The 20,669-nt window shown below is 42.9% G+C and overlaps 1 long non-coding RNA gene across 1 annotated transcript; it reads right to left on the reverse strand.

Moving 5' to 3' along the window:
• Window positions 1-17,302: 17,302 nt before the first annotated feature.
• On the reverse strand, window positions 17,303-18,779 carry LOC149404786 (uncharacterized). Its single transcript, XR_016294463.1, has 2 exons — window positions 18,374-18,779; window positions 17,303-17,500 (listed from the first exon to the last, which is right to left on the reverse strand). It is a non-coding gene; the product is annotated as an uncharacterized LOC149404786 (long non-coding RNA).
• Between the last annotated feature and the right edge of the window lie 1,890 nt (window positions 18,780-20,669).

The raw sequence follows: 20,669 nt of genomic DNA on the forward strand, positions 1-20,669 counted from the left end.
TAGTCAATATGAATTAAACAGTAAGCAAAATTCAGTAGATTTCAGTGGGAGATAGCCACTAAAATATCACCGAAATTCTAGCGAAAATAAATATTACGACAAAACAAGTGAAATCCTATGGCTTTAATTCCGATTAATTTTTATCATTTTTTATTATAGAATTTTTATAGAAAATTCAGAAAACTCCCGATTAGTTGATTTCGCTGGTTTTATTTCATGAAGATGTCTGAACATCGGCATTGTATCGTTAGTATTTTTTATCAATGTCAATTTCTTTAAATAAATCAATGGAAATCGTCAATTAGTAACAAAATATATAATGTGTTATTATTAGTTATTACAATTGCGCTTACGAACCACTAATTTTGTATATATTCCCTGAGAAAAAAAAAAATTGCTTATCTATAAAGATAATTACATGGCATTGTAGCTAGATACCCTAAATAAAATTTTGCTAAAAACTTGTAGAGAATTTTTTTTTCTCTCTAGGTTAATTTTCTGCCTACGAGGATCACATTTCCCTCCTCTCTGTGGCTTTTGTCTTCTCATCTGCTTGTTATGAACGAGATGGTTGGAAGGCTTCAGATTTCATGATGGTTTGGTTCAAGCAGGGAGAGAAGATGTCTGGTTCAGCCTTTTAAAAAAAATAACGACTAAGCCAGTTGTTGAACTTCTTCACTGTCCGTTTCTCCTCCCTTAAATTAAAACACGAAAGTCACGTTAGATATCACCCAAGTGGATTTGGATAGATTTCTATTCCTCTTCAGCCAGGAAGGTCACAAAGCAGAGGCTCTTTGCGAATTAACCTTGCATATTTTGACAAGGTTCTTTTGATCATCAAAGACCAATCGTTGATTATAGGGCGAGTCTGTGGACGCAAATTCATGGTCTCCCTTTTGGCAGAACTAGACAATGATGATTCACTGAGAAGGATATTCATAAGGTGGAATACAACATGGGTGCTGAAAAATCACTCGAACGAGACAGATTTCACAAAGCATTTTTATTTATTTATAGATATCATGAGGTATACTTGGACCGGAGGTGGCTAAGATTTGTCTCATAATTCTGAAGGGTGAGTCCTTGGTTAAGATTTTCGACAAGATCGACCACAGCGGTCGTTTTCCTAAAGTCAAAACCCTTAATAACATGGTGGAATTTTGGCCTATTCGTTTCTCCCAAAGCTAAAGCACCTTCATTATCGGCCGTCTCATCACCGACAACATCACTATGGTTTACAAGGACATGCATTTACTCTCGAGAAGAAACAACGACAACAAACGATGGACCAACCTTAAGCTTTACATGAGCAAGTGTTACGACTACATTGAGTGGTACTTTGTTGACGTAATGATGGGAAGTATGTGCTTAAGAGATAAGTGGAGGAAGATAATAGTGGATTGTAAATCCTCTCCGACATATTCTTTTTGTTTCAACTCTTCCATTGAAGGAAAGTTTGTTCCGCAACGTGAACTTGGGCATAGCTTTGTATAGTGTTGGAATAGAAGAGGTCCAATTAGTTTTCACTTGGGCCAAGCCCATTTCGCAAGCCCACAAAGCAACATCAACATAAAAGAGAGGAAACCCTAGATAGAGTTTCATTCGGCACATATTGATTCTCTCTCTACTCGGCTCTCTCTCTCTCTAAAACTCTCGCAGCCTCTCGCTGTTCTTCTCTTTCTGAGATACGCTCGACTTGTTGCTCCCATTGCCGAGACCTGGTGTGTTCTGTTCGAGTGCGATCGTTGTGATCTTGTGGAGGAATCTCCGACTCGGGACTCTCGGCTGAGTCAAGAAAAGAACTAGGGTTTCATTGTGGTTTGGGGTTTTTCGTGTGTATTGGTTCAGCGATATCTTGGCTGGTTGTAATCTGTGTTTGTGTGCTTGTAAAGACTTCTGTGATTAGTGAATCGAGCTTATCCTCTGAGCTCAACGTGGAGTAGGCATTTGGACGCCGAACCACGATAATCCTTGGTGTCTTTTACTTTTCTGCACGCATGTTTATGTTCATTGATTCAATCCTCTGCATAGTTGTTAGTTTGGTTAATTTCAGTCTTTATTTGGTTCTTTATTAAAATCTTGAACCGGAAATAATTAGGGCTGTTTTTGTGTGTGAGCGTTGCTGTGTTGATTCGTTTTTGCCATCCAAAATACTTAAGTCACGGGGTTAAATCCCAACAGTGGTATCAGAGCTTCGTTTTTGCGATCTCAGTGACTCGGTATCTTTGGTTTTGGTAGACTAGGGTTTCTGTTCTTTGTTGTCTTGTTCGAACAATCACGGATCGGTTTGAGTTTCTGGTCCGTGATTCGGTTCGAGGTGGAGGAAACCCTAGATTGAGAGTTCTTGTGTTCTTGTTGTTGTTTAGAGATACCAGTCGAGTTTCTGGTTATCTCATCCTTACAGCCCAACATTATCTTTCAGAAATATCTATGTTAGTTTCTTTATTTTCTGAAGAATTTTGATACTGTTGTTGTTGTGCTGTGTTCTGTTTGCAGGTGATACGTGAGAAGGAAACTGAAATTCTGTGAGACTGTGAATAACTTCAAGAACGGAGGACATTTCATAACAAAAGGGGTTTTTTGTTCTGATATATAAATCCCGGGGTTTTTCTGTGTTGTGCCTCTGTTTAAAGCTTTCTTGGTTGTTATTAGTGTTTGTCTCTGGTTGTACATCTTTAATTGTTGTACTGTTTCAGTTGCTTTTTTTTTCTCAGTTAATCTGCGTATCAGTTCTGTCTTTGTGTCGGTTTGTTTTTCCTGAGTATTGTCTTTTAAAGCTTGTTTGTTGAATCTTGATATTGATCTGTTTTGACTGCTGTTTGATCTTTATATTGGTTAATAATATTCAAGATCATATCCTCGGTTGTGTTACAAGTCTGAAACCTCAAGTTTGTCCATAGCTTGTTGTGTTTCAGTTTGTAATCTTGTTTATAATCTTTGTGCAAGCTACTTCTTCTATAAGTTTCTTGTACTCTAAGATTTTTCACTTTTTCACCTTTTCTTCTGTCAAGGTACAATGTCTTCGACACGTCTTGATGTGGCGGTGTTCGATGGCAAGAGCGACTTTGATATATGGAAGAAGAAGAAGAGGGTTCTCCTTTCTCACTACAAAGCGCATTGGGCTTTAGAGAAAGAATTGGAGAAGTGGCCGGAAGCATTAAAGGCAAAGAAATCAGAGATCGATGAACAAGCGTACAACTTGCTGTTCATGAACCTCTCCGACACGGTTATCAGAAAGGTCGATGGTGCTGATACGGCACTCAAGTTGTGGGTAAAACTCGAGTCGATATATTCTAACAAATCTGCCCCTAGTCTTGCTTTTCTGAAAGGTTCTTTGTTCTCTTGGAAAATGGACTCTCAAAAATCCATTGATGAGAACATTGATGAATTTCTGAAAATCACTTTATTGTTGAAAGGGACAGATCAAGCTTTAGATGAAACCAGCATGTCTATGATTATTTTGAACTCTATTCCTGAATCTTTTCAAGTTGTTAAGGACATATTTCAGTATTCTACCTCTTTGCCTAGTTTTGATCAGATTTGTTCTGCCCTCAAAACTAGGGAACTTGAGCTAAAGAATCAGAATAGGTCTAGTTCTGGATCTGGTTTATATGTGAATAATAAGACTGCGAGTAGTACTAACAAATCTTCGAAGAAAAAGAAGATGGTTGATTCTGATACAGGTGAACGAGAACCAAGGAAGTGTTACCATTGTGGTAAGGCAGGACATGTAAAGAAGAATTGCTATGCTTGGAAGAAGTCGAAGGGGAGCGAGACTAACGAGACGAACGTGGCTACCGCGGGTGTAGCGGACGTTGAGACTAGTGAGGTCTTGAACGTGTGTCGTATTTCTCGCCACGATCAGTGGATCCTTGACTCGGGCTGCGATTTCCACATGTGTCCGAATAAGGAGTGGTTTGAAGATTTCCAAGAAGTTGTAGAGGAGGATGTCTACTTGGGAGATGACCGTCCTTGTGAAGTCCTTGGTATCGGTTCCGTGAAGTTCGTATTGGAAAGTGCTAAGCGGGTTACTTTGACTCGGGTTAGGTACATTCCTAGTCTTAAGAGGAATTTGATTTCCCTTGGTGTGTTAGATGATCTAGGATGTGTATATGAAGTGTCTAGTGGAAAGATGAATGTGTTTAGGAATGGGAACCTTGTTTTGAGTGGTACTAAGTTTTCGAACTTGTATGTTTTGGATGGTTCTCATGATTCCGCTTCTAGATACACTTGTCTTTTAGATACTAACCATGCAGCGAAGACAAATCGGCAAGAGAGCCGTGGAGTGCTTTATGCTGTGATCGACAATGGCATCGAGATTAAGGTGGAGCCACCGAAGGAATTCGTGGCTGTCCCAATTGAGGTGGAGCCTCAAGAAGGTGCTGAAAATCCGGAGAACGACGTCTTAGAGCCTTCTCAAGACCTCGGCTCAAATCTGATCGTTGACTTGGAGCATGATGCTTGCGGTGGTCAAACGGACAGAATTGATCTAGGAGTTCCGGCGGACGAGCGAGTGTTCCGAGACGAAGAAATAGAGGCTGCAAGTGCTTCGGTGAAACTTATTTCATTTCCTCTCGTCTTTACCGCTCTTCTTCCCGATCCAAAGGTGGTCGTAGAACCACGTAAGGGTAAGAAGAGATTTTTCCATGACATGTTGGAGGATCTCAGGGTCATGGGTAAACCCAAAAAGGTCATTGGTTTGCAAGGGTCAAGGAGTATCGTTCTAATCATTTTAGCCTATTGTGAATTGTTGAAATTTGTTGATTTCAAGTTTCGTTTCATTTCGAATATGCTTGCTATTGATATGATTAAATTGTTTCAGGTTCCTTGGGAAGCAAACTATGGGAGTGATGAATCCGAAAGAGCGACGGACGTCGAGTTTAACTTCGATTTAAACTCGTGGCACGTCGAGTAATTATCGGACCAGGATGAGAGCAATGACGAGGATAAGTGAAGTTCACTAAATCAGAGGTCGGAATGGGTCGGTGTTGGACCTAGGTGGAGATTGTTGGAATAGAAGAGGTCCAATTAGTTTTCACTTGGGCCAACCCCATTTCGCAAGCCCACAAAGCAACATCAACATAAAAGAGAGGACACCCTAGATAGAGTTTCATTCGGCACATATTGATTCTCTCTCTACTCGGCTCTCTCTCTCTCTCTAAAACTCTCGCAGCCTCTCGCTGTTCTTCTCTTTCTGAGATACGCTCGACTTGTTGCTCCCATTGCCGAGACCTGGTGTGTTCTGTTCGAGTGCGATCGTTGTGATCTTGTGGAGGAATCTCCGACTCGGGACTCTCGGCTGAGTCAAGAAAAGAACTAGGGTTTCATTGTGGTTTGGGGTTTTTCGTGTGTATTGGTTCAGCGATATCTTGGCTGGTTGTAATTTGTGTTTGTGTGCTTGTAAAGACTTCTGTGATTAGTGAATCGAGCTTATCCTCTGAGCTCAACGTGGAGTAGGCATTTGGACGCCGAACCACGATAATCCTTGGTGTCTTTTACTTTTCTGCACGCATGTTTATGTTCATTGATTCAATCCTCTGCATAGTTGTTAGTTTGGTTAATTTCAGTCTTTATTTGGTTCTTTATTAAAATCTTGAACCGGAAATAATTAGGGCTGTTTTTGTGTGTGAGCGTTGCTGTGTTGATTCGTTTTTGCCATCCAAAATACTTAAGTCACGGGGTTAAATCCCAACATATAGCCATACTTACTTTAAGTCTACGTAGAAGGTTTGTGGCGGATGCATGGTGGCACGAGATGAAAATATTATGGGGTTCGCGTGCAGTCATTACGTTCCTCGGGTCAGTCATTTTTTTATTTGCAGATGACTCTCTCCTCTTTTTTCAGGCCAAGTGGAGTGAGGTCATAGATATTCGTCACATTCTTGAGCGATATGATGCGACATCAAGTCATCAATTTAATTTTCAAAAATCCTCATGAAGTTCAGTCTGAACACACATCATGAATCCCAATCAGCTCTCTCCAACTTACTTGGTATCCCCGGACAAACGATCACGACTATTACCTCGACCTTCCACAGTTCATCAGCGCAACAAGACAAATATGTTTAGTTCGGCCCGAGATAAAGTGTGGTGATATCTCTCTTAGTGTAAAGGTCAACTTTTGTCACAAGTCAGGCGAGGAATACTCATTAAGGTGATGGCCCTCACTCTTTCCTACCTAGTCTATGAGCATATTTCGCCTTTTAGTTGGGTTGTGTGAGGATGCATTATGGCATAATATTTGTGGGGAGAAGACCCCGAGAATCGTAAGATGCATTAGAGATCGTGAAAAATGCTCTGCAAGATGAATGTGGAGGGTGGTTTGAGCTTCAAGGACCTTCTAAGCTTTAATCAAGTCCTTCTCGCTAAGGAAGGGTGGCGTATCCTCACAAATCCCTTGTAGCTTGTTTCTTGTGTGCTTAAGGCAAAGTATTTGCCCTATTGTTCCTTTCTCCAAGCTCCCATTAAAGAATTGTGCTGTTTCATTTGGCAATATTTTCTGCAGGGATGTTACTTGAAAAAGGAATACGTTGACGGGTAGGGGATGGACATTTTATGAATGTATTCAATGACAGTTGGTTCTCGAGACCTAATTCGTTATGCATTATTTCCATCCCCTCGAAAAAAAATTGATATTAGAAAGCCGAAGATTTAATCAATATGTATGATATAAATTTCTCTTAGCTTTCCAACATGTATTTATTTGCGAAAATCAAACCTCGGAGCAAGAAGTTATTGGCATTTAAAGCATCGCTACGCTTTACAAAAAACTTGTGCGGCATAGAACATTTTTGTGCGTTGCATAACAATTCCAGAGAGCCATATGAGCCCCATGTAAGGTTGTGATGTGGTGCACACCTTACCCAGAAGGTTTCTAGCCGCACAGCTTTGGAAGTCGGTCTGGAATATGAAGGTTCTACTTAGAGCGTGTATTTAGATTGACAGATTCTTAATAATTGCATATATCTTTACGCGACTTGGTGAACAGTAAAATTTGATGTGCGATATCCTAACAGACCTATGAAGACGCTCATTGGCTGCCTTCGAGTACGGAAAATTTGAAGAATTCCATGTCGTGTGAGCGTGTGATATGCGTCCAGGTCACTCTAAGTCATTTTAATTAATCTTGTTCTCGTGTGGGCATTGCGGTCTGAAGCCGAGAAGGAGATTTTATGCCATGTATTTAGTAATCTGGAAGGCATATAACAGGAGATAATTAACATATTTTATTTGCAGATGACTCTCTCCTCTTTTTTCGGGCAAGTGGAGTGAGGTCATAGTTATTCGTCACATTCTTGAGCGATACGACGCAACATCGAGTCATCGGTTTAATTTTCAAAAATCCTCATGAAGTTCAGTCTGAACATACATCATGAATCCCAGTCAGCTCTCTCCAACCTACTTGGTATCCCCGAGACAAACGATCTTCCACAGTTCGTCAGGTGCAACAAGACAAATATGTTTAGTTTGACACGAGATAAAGTTTGGTGACATATCACGTATGTTTCGTTTTTTTATCATTTATTTTAAATGATGAAGAAGAAACCCCACGTTGTCAGCAACTTGTGTTGTGTTCGACGAATTGTCTCATAGAACTGCAAAATATTACCTATTAGTTTCACTAATCGTTGTGTATAAAGGTTGTATGTGCTCAAGCTAACTTATCTCATAAAATTAGCGATTTATTAAATTAAAATGTATGTTGGTTAAATATGTGTTGAGATTATGTTCTAGATAGGATATTTGTTTATTAGATTAGTGTGATTCTGAAGTGCCATAATTTTTGTTGTTGTTGTGTCTTAAGTAGCAGAGCTACTAGCCAAGCAACGAAAATACTGCAAAGCGGTCTTCTGTTCGGAGAGCGTAGATGATAGATTTTTCTTGTAAATAGTATTTATATATTACATTTATGCCCTGCTTAAATAATTTGTTTGTATCGAATTTACTCATCCATATAGAAATTTGCATTCTATTTTTTTAGTGTGTTACTCTGTATGCAATACTTGAAAATTTAGGGATTACGAAAATAGAAGAGATAGTCTGAATGATAATGCATTAAAGATAAATACAATAGTCTTGGTATATATAACTCTAATACAACAAACAAAAAAAGAAATAAAGGAAAAGGGAAATAATCATAAATAAATATAATAACAATAATGATATATATATATATATATATATATATATATATATATGTGTGTGTGTGTGCGCGCGCGCGCTAATATCTCCCCTCAAACTCACGATGCTACAACAATAAGCATTGAGAGTTCGTCAGATAAGAAGCGGAAGCGCGAAGTGGAGTGAGATTTCATGAATAAATGGGCAATCTGAAGAGAAGAGGGAACATGGGGCAATATGATCGTACCAAGCTGTAAATGACGGCGGGTGTAATGGCAATCAATCTCAATATGTTTGGTTCGCATATGAAATACCGAGTTACGAGTCTGGATGGCACTCTGATTATTAAAGTATAGCGGTACCCATATCAGCAAGAAACCAACGTAACCAAACAATCTCACATGTAGTCGTGGCCATAGCGCGTTACTCAACTTCAGTGAAAGAGCGAGAAATAACATCCTACTCTTTGCTCTTCCAAGAGATGAATGAATGTCCAAGGAAAATACAGAATCTAGTGGTGGACTTGCTATTCGTAGGATCACTAGGCCAATAGGCATCAGAGTAAGCACATAACTCTAACGAAAACGAGGAAAGAAACAGTAGACTATGAAAATGAGTACCACGAAGATACTTGAGAATGCGAAGAAGGGCAACTCAATGAGCTGTCGTAGGAGCAGTGAAATATGAACAACATGTGCAATGTCGGGACGAGTAACCGTGAGATAAACCAAGCTCCCCACCAACGTGCGGTATAGGCTAGGATTGCGCAAAGGAGACCCATCAGATGGAGAGTAGCGAGTATTAGTTTCAAGAGGAGTAATAATGGTCCTGTTGTTAGTGAGACGAACGCGCTAAAAAAGATATGATATATTCTTCGACTGAGATAAAAGGTAGCCCTTTGGGGAGATAGCCACCTCTATACCCAGAAAGTAACGCAACGAACCCAGATCTTTCATAGCAAAAAACCAAGCCAAGTCAGACTTCAATGATTCAATCTCATCATAATCATCGTCAGTTAGGGATGGCATTTTTACTCGAAACCCGTTAGCCCGTCCGTTACCCGGTCTTAACGGGTCGGGTAATAACCGTTCAAAATGAGTTAACGGGCTAACGGGTATTACCCGTTAGTATTTTAGCGGGTACGGGTCGGGTAGCGAAAATGTTAAACCTGCCCCGTTAACCCGCTAACCCTCCCGTTAATTATTTTTATGGAAAAAAACTAGATGTTTTTTTAAGAAAACATTAGATTACATCATAATGAGTAGGTTGTTGTTTTGATTCTTATTAAAAATTATTTTTTTTTATTTTTTTTAAACGGGTTAGCGGGTGCTCAATTTTGGCACCCGTCACCCGGCGGGTATACCCGTTACCCGCCCCGTTGGGAAAACCGGGTTAACGGGTACGGGTTAACGGGTATTTTAATAGGCGGGACGGGTACCGGTATTGGTGTACCCGCTAAAACCCATACCCGTTGCCATTCCTATCGTCAGTAATAATAATATCATCAACGTACAAGGACAGAAGGATACGACATGTACTTGTATGCTTGATAAACAAAGCGAAATTGTGTTGACTAGGTATGAAGCCAAGAGATGTGATCAGGGTGGAGAACTGATGCCGATATTATTGGTCTTACCTTCATGAACGCATGGGACCGCAAGATCAACAAATCCCGCTAATTCTGGAAACGGACAACTCGACATAGCCTCTTTATTTTCAATATTTACTGCCTTCACGTAGCTTTTATTTGGCTTTTATTCTGAGTATTTATTGCCTTTATTCAGCTTTTATTTGGCTTTTATTTTGAGTATTTATTTCCTTTAGTGTCTGTTTGTTTTCTATATATGCGAGAGATAGCAATATGAAGGGACGTTGTTGAATGAATTAAGAAAATCAAGCTGTATGCTTGTGTTGGTCAGTTTATAGCTTTCCAATTCCTGTTCATCTTCTTGTTCCTACGTTCGTGTCTACACCAGTTGGTATCAGAGCCAATCGCTTCTGTGCAATGGCACCGAAGAAGCGAGTGATTCGGGATGCTTCCTTAGACGACGTTCATAGGCGTGAAGAGGACGTAGGATTACGCGCTCAAGTTGAGTTGTTAACGCGGCAAGTGGCAGCGCTGCTACAACACCACGAAGAACAACAACAGTACCGAGGCGAGTCCGAAGCCGAAACCGAGGACGATCAGTCAAACCCTTTTGGTCGTGATGTTGGTGACTGTGGTCGTGCACGGGATAGGCGCGAAACAGTCCCGGAGAACAACCGATGGGAGATGGCGTTCAAGGTCGAGATCCCGGAATTTTACGGTGGTGTTCAAGCCGAGCAATTCTTGGACTGGCTTATTGCGACGGAGGAGATCCTCGATTTCAAGGAGGTACCGGATGAGAGGCGCGCGTCTCTTGTCGCTACCCGCTTTCGAGGTCGAGCCGCCGCGTGGTGATCCCAACTTCGTACCCGGCGCGCTCGCATCGGGAAAGCGAAAATTACATCGTGGGTTAAATTGAAGAAGCACATGCGGGAAGCGTTTCTTCCGTATAATTATACTCGCACGCTCTACACCGCTCTCCAAAACCTTCGCCAAGGTACAAAATCCGTGTCCGACTACACCACTGCGTTTAATTTGCTTATTACACGTAATGATTTGACCGAGACGGAAGAGCAAATTACTTCGCGCTATATCGGAGGACTGCGCTCGTCTATCCAAGACACGCTCATGTTATTCGATCCAACCACTCTCTCCGAAGCACATCAACGCCCCATCGCCATTGAAACACAAAACAATCGCCGCCGCTTCAGCCCCGGGGCCTCATCCTCGTCCACGTCCACTGCCCCAACAGCCCCCACCACGCGCGGGCCAGCCAACGTTCCAGTTCTGCCACATGCTCCTGCTACAGTTCCTGCACGTCATGTCCCTCCAGCCGGTCTTCGTTGTTTTGGATGTGGAGAACCGGGTCATCGCCGTGCTAATTGCCCGCAAAATCAACGCAACGGTCTCTTCAATGACGAGGCTCAAAACGACTTCGAAGTTGGCCCCATTTTTGATGAGGAACTATGTGACAGCGACGATATTGAAGAAGTATGTGGTGACGTTGGGCAAGCACTAGTGATTCGCCGCAATTTTCTCACTCCACCGAGTCGCGATGCGGAATGGCTTCGTACAAACATCTTTCAATCTTCTTGCACAATCAACGACAAAATTTGCCGCTTTGTCATCGACTCCGGGAGTTGCGAGAACGTCATCGCCGAAGAAGTCGTCACCAAACTTGGCCTTGCTACGGAGAAACACCCACACCCGTACAAACTCGCGTGGCTCCAATCCGGTACCGACATCGCCGTCTCCAAACGAGCCCGGGTAAAATTCTCTATCGGCCCCACTTACAAAGACGATGTTTTATGCGACGTTGTCGCCATGGACGCATGCCATTTACTTCTCGGTCGCCCGTGGCAATTTGATAGGAGCACCACACACGATGGTCGAGTTAACACGTATAGCTTCCTTTTCGGTGGCAAAAAGATAGTTCTCCTCCCTTCGAACCCGACCAAACCGACCCATAAACGCTCGTCGACAAGTCTTCTATCACGAGCCGAGTTTGAAGACGCCGCTACGGAAACTGGAATTATTTTTGCTTTGATCGGCAAAACAGCCCCGACCCCCTCCACGGTGCCATCATCAGTCCAGCCCATTTTGGACGCGTTCCCGGACGTTTTTGCCAATGAACAGCCCGTTGCACTCCCTCCGTTGCGTGATATTCAACACCACATTGATTTGGTACCGGGAGCTCAATTACCTAACCGCGCCCATTACCGAATGAGTCCGAGCGAACACGAGGAGCTTCGTCGCCAAGTGGAAGAATTACTCGCCAAAGGACATATTCGTGAAAGCTTAAGTCCATGTGCCGTACCCGCTCTTCTCACACCAAAAAAGGATGGCTCGTGGAGAATGTGTGTAGATAGCCGAGCCATTAACAAGATCACAGTACGATACCGTTTCCCGATTCCAAGGCTTGATGACTTACTCGATCAATTGAGCGGCGCAAAAATATTTAGTAAACTCGATTTGAAGAGTGGCTACCACCAAATCCGTATCCGCCCCGGCGACGAGTGGAAAACGGCTTTCAAGACTCGGGAAGGCCTATACGAATGGCTTGTCATGCCATTTGGTCTCTCCAACGCCCCGAGTACATTTATGCGAGTCATGAACCAAGCGCTTCGTCCCTTTATTGGTAAATTCGTTGTTGTTTATTTCGATGACGTTTTAATCTATAGCGCTAACCCCGAGGAACACTTAAAACACCTTCGGGAAGTTCTACTCGTTTTTCGTAGTCACGCCTTCTACGCCGCGGCCCACAAGTGCTCGTTCGCCAACGACAATGTCACCTTTTTGGGCTACGTCATATCCGCACAAGGGCTGGCCGTCGATTCGTCCAAGGTGCTCGCTGTGACTTCGTGGCCGCGACCCTCGAACGTAACCGAGGTTCGTAGTTTTCACGGACTTGCCTCTTTTTATCGGCGATTTATACCTCACTTTAGCTCGATTATGGCACCTATCACGGAGTGCATTAAGACCGGGAGATTTCATTGGAATACCGATGCGGAAGAAGCCTTCGTTCGGGTCAAGGAAAAGTTGACAACCGCACCGATACTCGTTTTACCGGATTTCGAGCAACCGTTCACTCTCTATTGCGACGCGTCTAAGGTGGGAATAGGGGCTGTTTTAAGCCAACAAAACCGTCCAGTGGCTTATTTTAGTGAGAAGCTTTCCGGACCCAAGAGTCGGTACAACACTTATGACGTCGAGTTCTACGCAATTGTGCGCGCAATCCACCATTGGCGCCACTATTTGTTTCACAAAGAATTCGTACTCTACACCGATCACAACACCCTCAAACATCTCGGTTCCCAAGATAAAGTTTCGGTGCGACATGCTTCTTGGATTGATTTTTTGCAATAGTTTACGTTCACGATTAAGCACAAGTCCGGAGTCCTAAACCGTGTTGCCGATGCGTTGAGCCGCCGTCACGCTTTATTGTCGCAACTTCGCATCACCACACCGGGGTTCGACTCGCTGCCCGAAACGTACCTTAGTGACCCGTTCTTCGCCAAAGTCGCTCAAAGCATCAACAACAACACCGCGACCGACTTCTTTTGGTCCGAGGGGTTCCTTTTCCATCGTGGACAGTTATGCATTCCGGAAGGGAGCCTACGGCTCATGATTGTTCGTGATCTTCACAATGAGGGCCACGTCGGTCGTGATCGTACTTTTCACCTTGTCGCTTCACGTTATTTTTGGCCGTCCATGCGTCGTGACATCGCCCGTTTTGTGGACCGTTGCCGAATTTGCCACACCGCCAAGGGAAAAGCGACGAACGCCGGCCTATACCGCCCATTGCCTATCCCGACTCAACCGTGGAGTGACGTGAGCATGGATTTTGTTTTGGGTCTCCCGCGTACCCAACGAGCTAACGACTCTATCTTTGTGGTTGTGGACCGCTTCTCAAAAATGACTCATTTTATTCCGTGCAAAAAACCTGCGGATGCTAGTAATGTGGCGAGTTTGTATTTCCGCGAGGTCTATCGTCTTCATGGTCTACCGTTGTCAATCGTTTCCGACCGCGACACGTGATTTTTGAGTCATTTTTGGCGGAGTTTGTGGCGCCTCGTGGACACGCGCCTCGACTTTAGTAGTGCTTATCACCCGGAAACAGATGGACAAACGGAAGTTGTTAATCGTTCGCTTGGAGATTTGCTTCGTTGTCTCGTTGGTGACTCAATCAAGACATGGGATTTAAAGCTCTGCCAAGCGGAGTTCGCGCATAACCACGCCGTCAACCGGAGCACCGGCATGAGTCCTTTTCAAGTCGTGTACGGCATTCTTCCTCGATGCCCACTCGATCTCGCACCCGTTCCGAATCCCACTCGACTACATGGTGACGCCACTGCCTTCATCGAGTTGCTGCAAGAGACTCATCGCAAAACAGCCGCCAACCTGCAAGCCACCACTGCTCGTTACAAGGAAGCCGCGGATAAGAAGCGTCGCGCTTTGGAATTCTCCGTTGGCGACTACGTGTGGGCGGTATTGACTAAAGACCGCGTTCCCGCTCACGAGTACAACAAGCTCAAGCCGAAGACCATCGGCCCCCTCGAGATCATCGCCAAGGTCAACCCCAACGCTTACCGTCTCCGTCTCCCGAGCCACATCCGCACACATGATGTCTTCAACATCAAGCACCTCCGTCCATACACCGGCGACAACTCCGACAACTCCGACGAGGACGCACAGCCGTCCCCGAATTCTTTCGACCCGGGGGAGAATGATGCCGATATTATTGGTCTTACCTTCATGAACGCATGGGACCGCAAGATCAACAAATCCCGCTAATTCTGGAAACGGACAACTCGACATAGCCTCTTTATTTTCAATATTTACTGCCTTCACGTATCTTTTATTTGGCTTTTATTCTGAGTATTTATTGCCTTTATTCAGCTTTTATTTGGCTTTTATTTTGAGTATTTATTTCCTTTAGTGTCTGTTTGTTTTCTATATATGCGAGAGATAGCAATATGAAGGGACGTTGTTGAATGAATTAAGAAAATCAAGCTGTATGCTTGTGTTGGTCAGTTTATAGCTTTCCAATTCTTGTTCATCTTCTTGTTCCTACGTTCGTGTCTACACCAAGAACTTTTCAAACCAAGCTCGAGGAGCTTGTTTGAGACCATAGAGAGCTTTACGCCGGGTGGACACATGATTGGGCTGGTGCGCAAATACCCAGAGAGGGTGTCATGTAGACCTCATCGTGAAGATCACCATACAAGAAAAAATTCTTCACATATCTTCCACCGATGAACAGAAGCCACAACAATCAGAGTGTGGATGATCGTTGTTGATGTCGATTTTGGGATTGTCAACATTCACAAATTATAATATGGTATTTGATTTATTTAAATACGGGTCTCAGAAGACTTCGTATAAGAAACAAAGATTTTATAAAATAGAAATGAATAAAGACAAACAAAAGAACTTAATACTTTTATTGATGACCAAATGTGTTGCAAAGGGGGTGAGGTGTCGAACTCGAACATGCGAGCTCAACAACGATAATACGAATAATATGTAAATATTGAAAATAATTGCATAGGCTTGTGTGCGAAAATCAACATATCGGCTTCTATTTATAGCAGAATAGGAGTTTATCGAATATGACACGTGTTGATCAGTTCGGCTCTGCCACGTCGCTGGTAGAAGTCGTCTTAGATCCGGTCTTCGCGGTGAAGTCTTCTATCTGACCAAGACTGGTTCCTTCGACCGAGTCAGCGTGATCGACTCGTCCTTCCTTTGGCGAACTGGGCTTCTGATTGGGCTTGGGCTTGGGCCGACCTTCAAGAGTCGATCTGGGCTTGGATATGTCGTCGAGAGTCGGACTGGGTCAACTGTTGGGCTTTTGGTCGAACTAAAGCCCAACTAAAATGATTATTTTAGAAAATTGATTTTTAACCTCCACAATCGTCATTTTCGCAACTAGCACAAAAGTCTCGTTATAATCCAAACCATACTATTACGAATAGCCTTTTGCAAATCGAAGATAAAATCAAACAACCAAATTCGAAATCCAAATAGCCCAATATACACTACAAATCAAAGCAATTTGCAATCAAACTACATAATGCAAAGTAAAATTGCCCAAACAATTTGCAACTTTGCGATGCACCGGATAGAGAGATTTAGAAAGATCCAAACTTTAATCTCACCGTTCAAAACGTACCTCTGATTGTCAAGAAGATGTTGTTCAACTTTCGTGATGATCCAACAGTTGATGAAGGTGCAAACGCAATTTCTACGTTGTTGGTCGTGGCTATTATGAAAGTAAATTCGCAACTCATGTCACGACCCGCGAGCTTCAGCTCGCCCACGAGCCGCGACCGATCAACTCCAATATCATACATATTAAACAATAGATCATAATACTTTTATATATATTAAAATAGTTTGCGAAAATCCGGGGAAATTTTTCGCTTTTATAACTTAGAGTCTTATAACGACTCCTATACAAATACATTCCGGAATGTTTTAACAAAAGATACTAACCCCCGATTAAAAAAACCCCATAGCCCATAGGTCAAGGCAATACGCGCTCGGTCTCGGTCTTCGATCTCGTTTTCCGCTTACAAGCTTTTCCCTTATCTACATTACCAAGGGTCATAAAGCTATGAGTCGATTGACTCAGTAAGCGGGAGTCTAACCTATGAAAGAAAACATCTAATGCAGAGCCATGTGACGTGCAAATTATCACATAAGAATGCAAGATGCCAATATTACCGCTAATTCTATAGCATGCATAATGTGTGATCACATCCTAGCTAACACTTGTCACTCCGCAAGGTCATACATTTCTTTGTTCTAACCTCCGGAATGGCAAGAGACCAACTTCAGGCTTCGAGCAGCCGCCTTCCGCTGGCCTAGAGTTTTCGTTTTGTCTGGGATCCACTAGTGGTACCATTTCCTTCTCATTAGGACGTCCGCGCCTACTGGGCTCTTGACGGCAATGAGCTCGCGAATCGCGACCTTCACCCATTCCGCCGTACGGTGCCTGCATCAGCTACCGTCGAGTCTCCAGTCCCACAATGAGCTCGCGAATCGCGACCTTCACCCATTGCGTAAAGAGTACTCAGCGCACGGATTTCTAAATCCGCTTCATACAAGTCAGTGACTTGTAGGTACCACCGACAACGTTTTTAATCTTTGGGTACTCTAGCGTATAGAGTACACAACTAAGCATATACATGAGAGCGTCTCGGGTTAAATCCCGAAAGAATTATTGTTTCCCTTTCATGCTCGTTAAGTGTTTTAGGTTGAAGACTCAGGACGTGACTCCTGGTACTTCTACCCTCGGCTCGAATCCGAGAGTCCAACTTGCTCTCCTGTCACCTCAGATCTAGCCAAAGCCTATGATTAGCAGAGGGATCTAACTACAACAAAGTAGCAACGTGGTTGGTTCAAGTTAGCGTTTGAACCTATGGGTAAAAACCCGACTAAAATTTTCCATAAAGAGTGGCCGAAGCCTTAATCTTCAATGTTTGTGTCTTTTAAGGCTTTTCCTACTCTTTATTATTATTAACACGAAAATGCACGTAAACAGGATTATTCCCTTGGTAAGTAGTTGACTTATGTCTCCACGCTTACCTGGAACAGCTCGACAGAAAGTTCGACAACTTCCAGCGATGTCTTGCTTTTCACGTTCTCCGGAATACTTGACACTTGTCGAAATGTCAAAGGAAGAGTTAATCGAGTTTTAACATCGATAACACTTTCCTCGAAACTTCAAATTCCTGCTTCGTTGCCTGACTCTGTCGGTTCCCACTCGTCCGTCTAATTCTGTAATCCCTTTCGTGGAATCCGATACCTAGTCAAATTCATGATTCCAAAATCCCATAAATTTCCGAAATCAAAACTAAATTCCTCGAGACAATTCAACGAGCCCGGAAACATACTCTATTCAAAATCCAGACCTAAGCAAGTCACACAACCAAACAATTCCGGAGACACAACGAGCAATCCTACAACCAAACGTGCACAAACACTCGTATCCATATTCAAACACAAGGCACATCATATCCTCATCGATGCCAAACATACACAAACAATTGCACAATCTCGACTCAAGTCCCCGATTCAAACACATAATCAAAATTTTATGGCACATAATCGGACTGGTTTGGACAGCGACTGAAAAATGCATCATAACTCGAGCTATACAACTCGAAATCCAACAATCCCAGTTTCAGAACGTAACTAACTTCCGTACCTTTCTAACGATATATTATAAGCCTACATATGACCAGAATAGCTATCTAAAAAACAGCCCGCAATATTGGGTCGCTGTTCTGGAATTCAGCAGTTCACAGCTTTGCATACCAGATTTCAAAAATTCATAACTAGATCAATAGTCAATGGATTTTAACGTTCTTGGTCATTTTAGAAAGCCCATAACGTCTACTATCCAGGAAAAATATCAACAAATCCAAATTAAACCGCTACTGATCTGTCCACGTCCATTTACTCTCAGATTTCGTCCAAAATCAAACCACACAAGAAAACGAGTTCAATCATCAAATTCATCTCATAATCAACAACAACCAAGCTCAAAGAACAAACAAAACCAACCAAAATCTCAGATTCAACTCGGATTCAAAAACCCCCAAAAATGGATCTATGAACCCTAATCATGAATCAAACCAAGGAGAAGAAATTCCTTACTTTCAATCACGAAATAAGCTTCTCCGGTCCTTACTCAACCCTTCTCCGGTGGTCACGCTAGCTCCGGTGTCCACACAACTCACGGCGACCTCGTTCTTCCTCAGCTGGAGCGCGCGGCGATGGAGAGCTCGGCCGACAGCGCGCGAAGAGGAGAAAGGAAGGAGAAGAGAGAGAGAAGATGGCGGTGAAGGTAAGGCTTGGTGAAGCTTGAAGATGGCCAAAGCTTTTGTTGCTTGAATTTTTTTTTTTTCTTCTTTGTTATCCTTTGCAGGTGATCGCGTGAAGAAGGAGAAGAAGAGAAGATATAGTGCACGTGAAGAAGATAAGAGAAAGAGGGGATAAGAACGTCACGTGGCAATCCTTATCCTATTATTCACAAACCAATCTCTTTTCCTTGTTTTCTTTCAAATGGATCCCTTAAAAATAATCACAACCAAGTCCTCTTCATATAATTATTTAATTAAACCCATAACCGAAGGGATTATAATTATATGATTCGAACCGAGAATTTTCTCGTTCGTTCTAAATTAATTAAAATATATTGAAGGTTTCTCGGAATTAATTCTCGTCCTTGAGAATTTATTTCTTAAATTAATTTCCGGAATATTTTCTCGGAAATAATTTATTAGTCGAGATAAACTCGATAATTCCTTTATTTATTTCGAGATTTTTCCTTACCTTAATATATTTTAAATTAACTCGGGAAAACTTATACGTCCATCATTCACTCAAAACATAATTGTAACAAACGGGAGCTCGTTTATCTTATTCAAATCCACAAGTCGAGCGTTGCAAAAGTTCGTATATTACAATCCCTACCCCCTTAGAAGAGTTTCGTCCTCGAAACTTAGAACAAGGCAGGGTATTTCTTTTGCATCTCGCTCTCAAGCTCCCAAGTATCTTCTTCTGCGGAGTGTTTCTTCCACAGTACTTTGACTAGAGGTATAGTCTTATTCCTCAAGACTTTCTCCTTGCGATCTAAGATTGCAACGGCTGGTTCTTCATATCTGACGTCAGGAGAAATCTCAACCTCTTGATCTTGTAGTACATGTGAAGGATCAGACAAGTATTTCCGCAACATCGATACGTGAAACACATCATGAAGATTTGACATAGACGGCGGTAGGGCTAGGCGATACGCTGCCTTGCCTACTCGTTCCGGAATCTCAAAAGGTCCAACAAATCTCGGGCTGAGTTTCCCTTTCTTTCCGAATCTCATGACACCACGCATCGGAGAGACTTTCAAAAAGACTTTCTCTCCCGCCTCAAACTCTAGAGGTATTCTACGCTTATCTGCGTAGCTCTTCTGACGACTTTGTGCGGTCTTCATCCGGGCTTGAATTTTCTTGATCGCTTCGGTGGTCCGCTCGAGCAATTCAGGTCCGATGAAATCGCTCTCACCAGCTTCATCCCAATGAACTGGAGAGCGACACTTTCGCCCATAAAGAGCTTCATAGGGTGCCATCCCAATCGTCGCTTGATAACTGTTGTTGTACGAGAACTCGACCAATGGAAGATAACGACTGCACGAGCCGTGGAACTCCAAAACACACGCTCGGAGCATATCTTCTAACACTTGGATCGTGCGTTCACTCTGACCGTCAGTTTGGGGATGAAAAGCAGTGCTGAATTTCAGTCGCGTCCCCAAATGCTGTTGTACACTCTTCCAAAATTTGGACGTAAAACGAGCATCACGGTCACAGACGATTGAGCTAGGAACTCCATGTAGACGAACAATCTCTTTGATGTAAAGTTTAGCGAGTTTATCCACGGTGTGAGTGGTCTTGATGGGCAGAAAATGAGCTGCTTTGGACAACCTGTCGACAATGACCCATACTGAGTCGTGACAAACTGTGGTTTTTGGCAAACCTGACACGAAATCCATCGTTATCTGCTCCCACTTCCACTATGGAATCTCAAGCGGTTGCAGCAGTCCAGCTGGCTTTTGATGCTCGGCCTTAACTTGTTGACAAGTTAGGTACTTTTGAACAAACTCAGCTACATCTTTCTTCATTCCTGGCCACCAATATACCTTTTTCAAGTCTTGATACATCTTTGTCACACCTGGATGTACCGAATATGGTGTCCCGTGAGCTTCCACCATCAACTTCTTTCTGACTTGCTCGTTAGATGGCACACAAACTCTTCCATTACATCTTAAAACATCGTTCTCATCTAACTTGAAATCACCCTCGTTACCATTTTGAGCCTCAAACATCTTCCCAAGAAGATATTCGTCTGCGTACTTACCATCTTTGATCTGTTCCAGCAACATCGGACGTACGCTAAGAGAAGC

This window comes from Urtica dioica, chromosome 2 (genome assembly GCF_054948205.1).
Source record: "Urtica dioica subsp. dioica isolate 48M chromosome 2, U.dioica_male_clone48M_v1_H2, whole genome shotgun sequence".
Classification (NCBI taxonomy): Eukaryota; Viridiplantae; Streptophyta; class Magnoliopsida; order Rosales; family Urticaceae; genus Urtica; species Urtica dioica.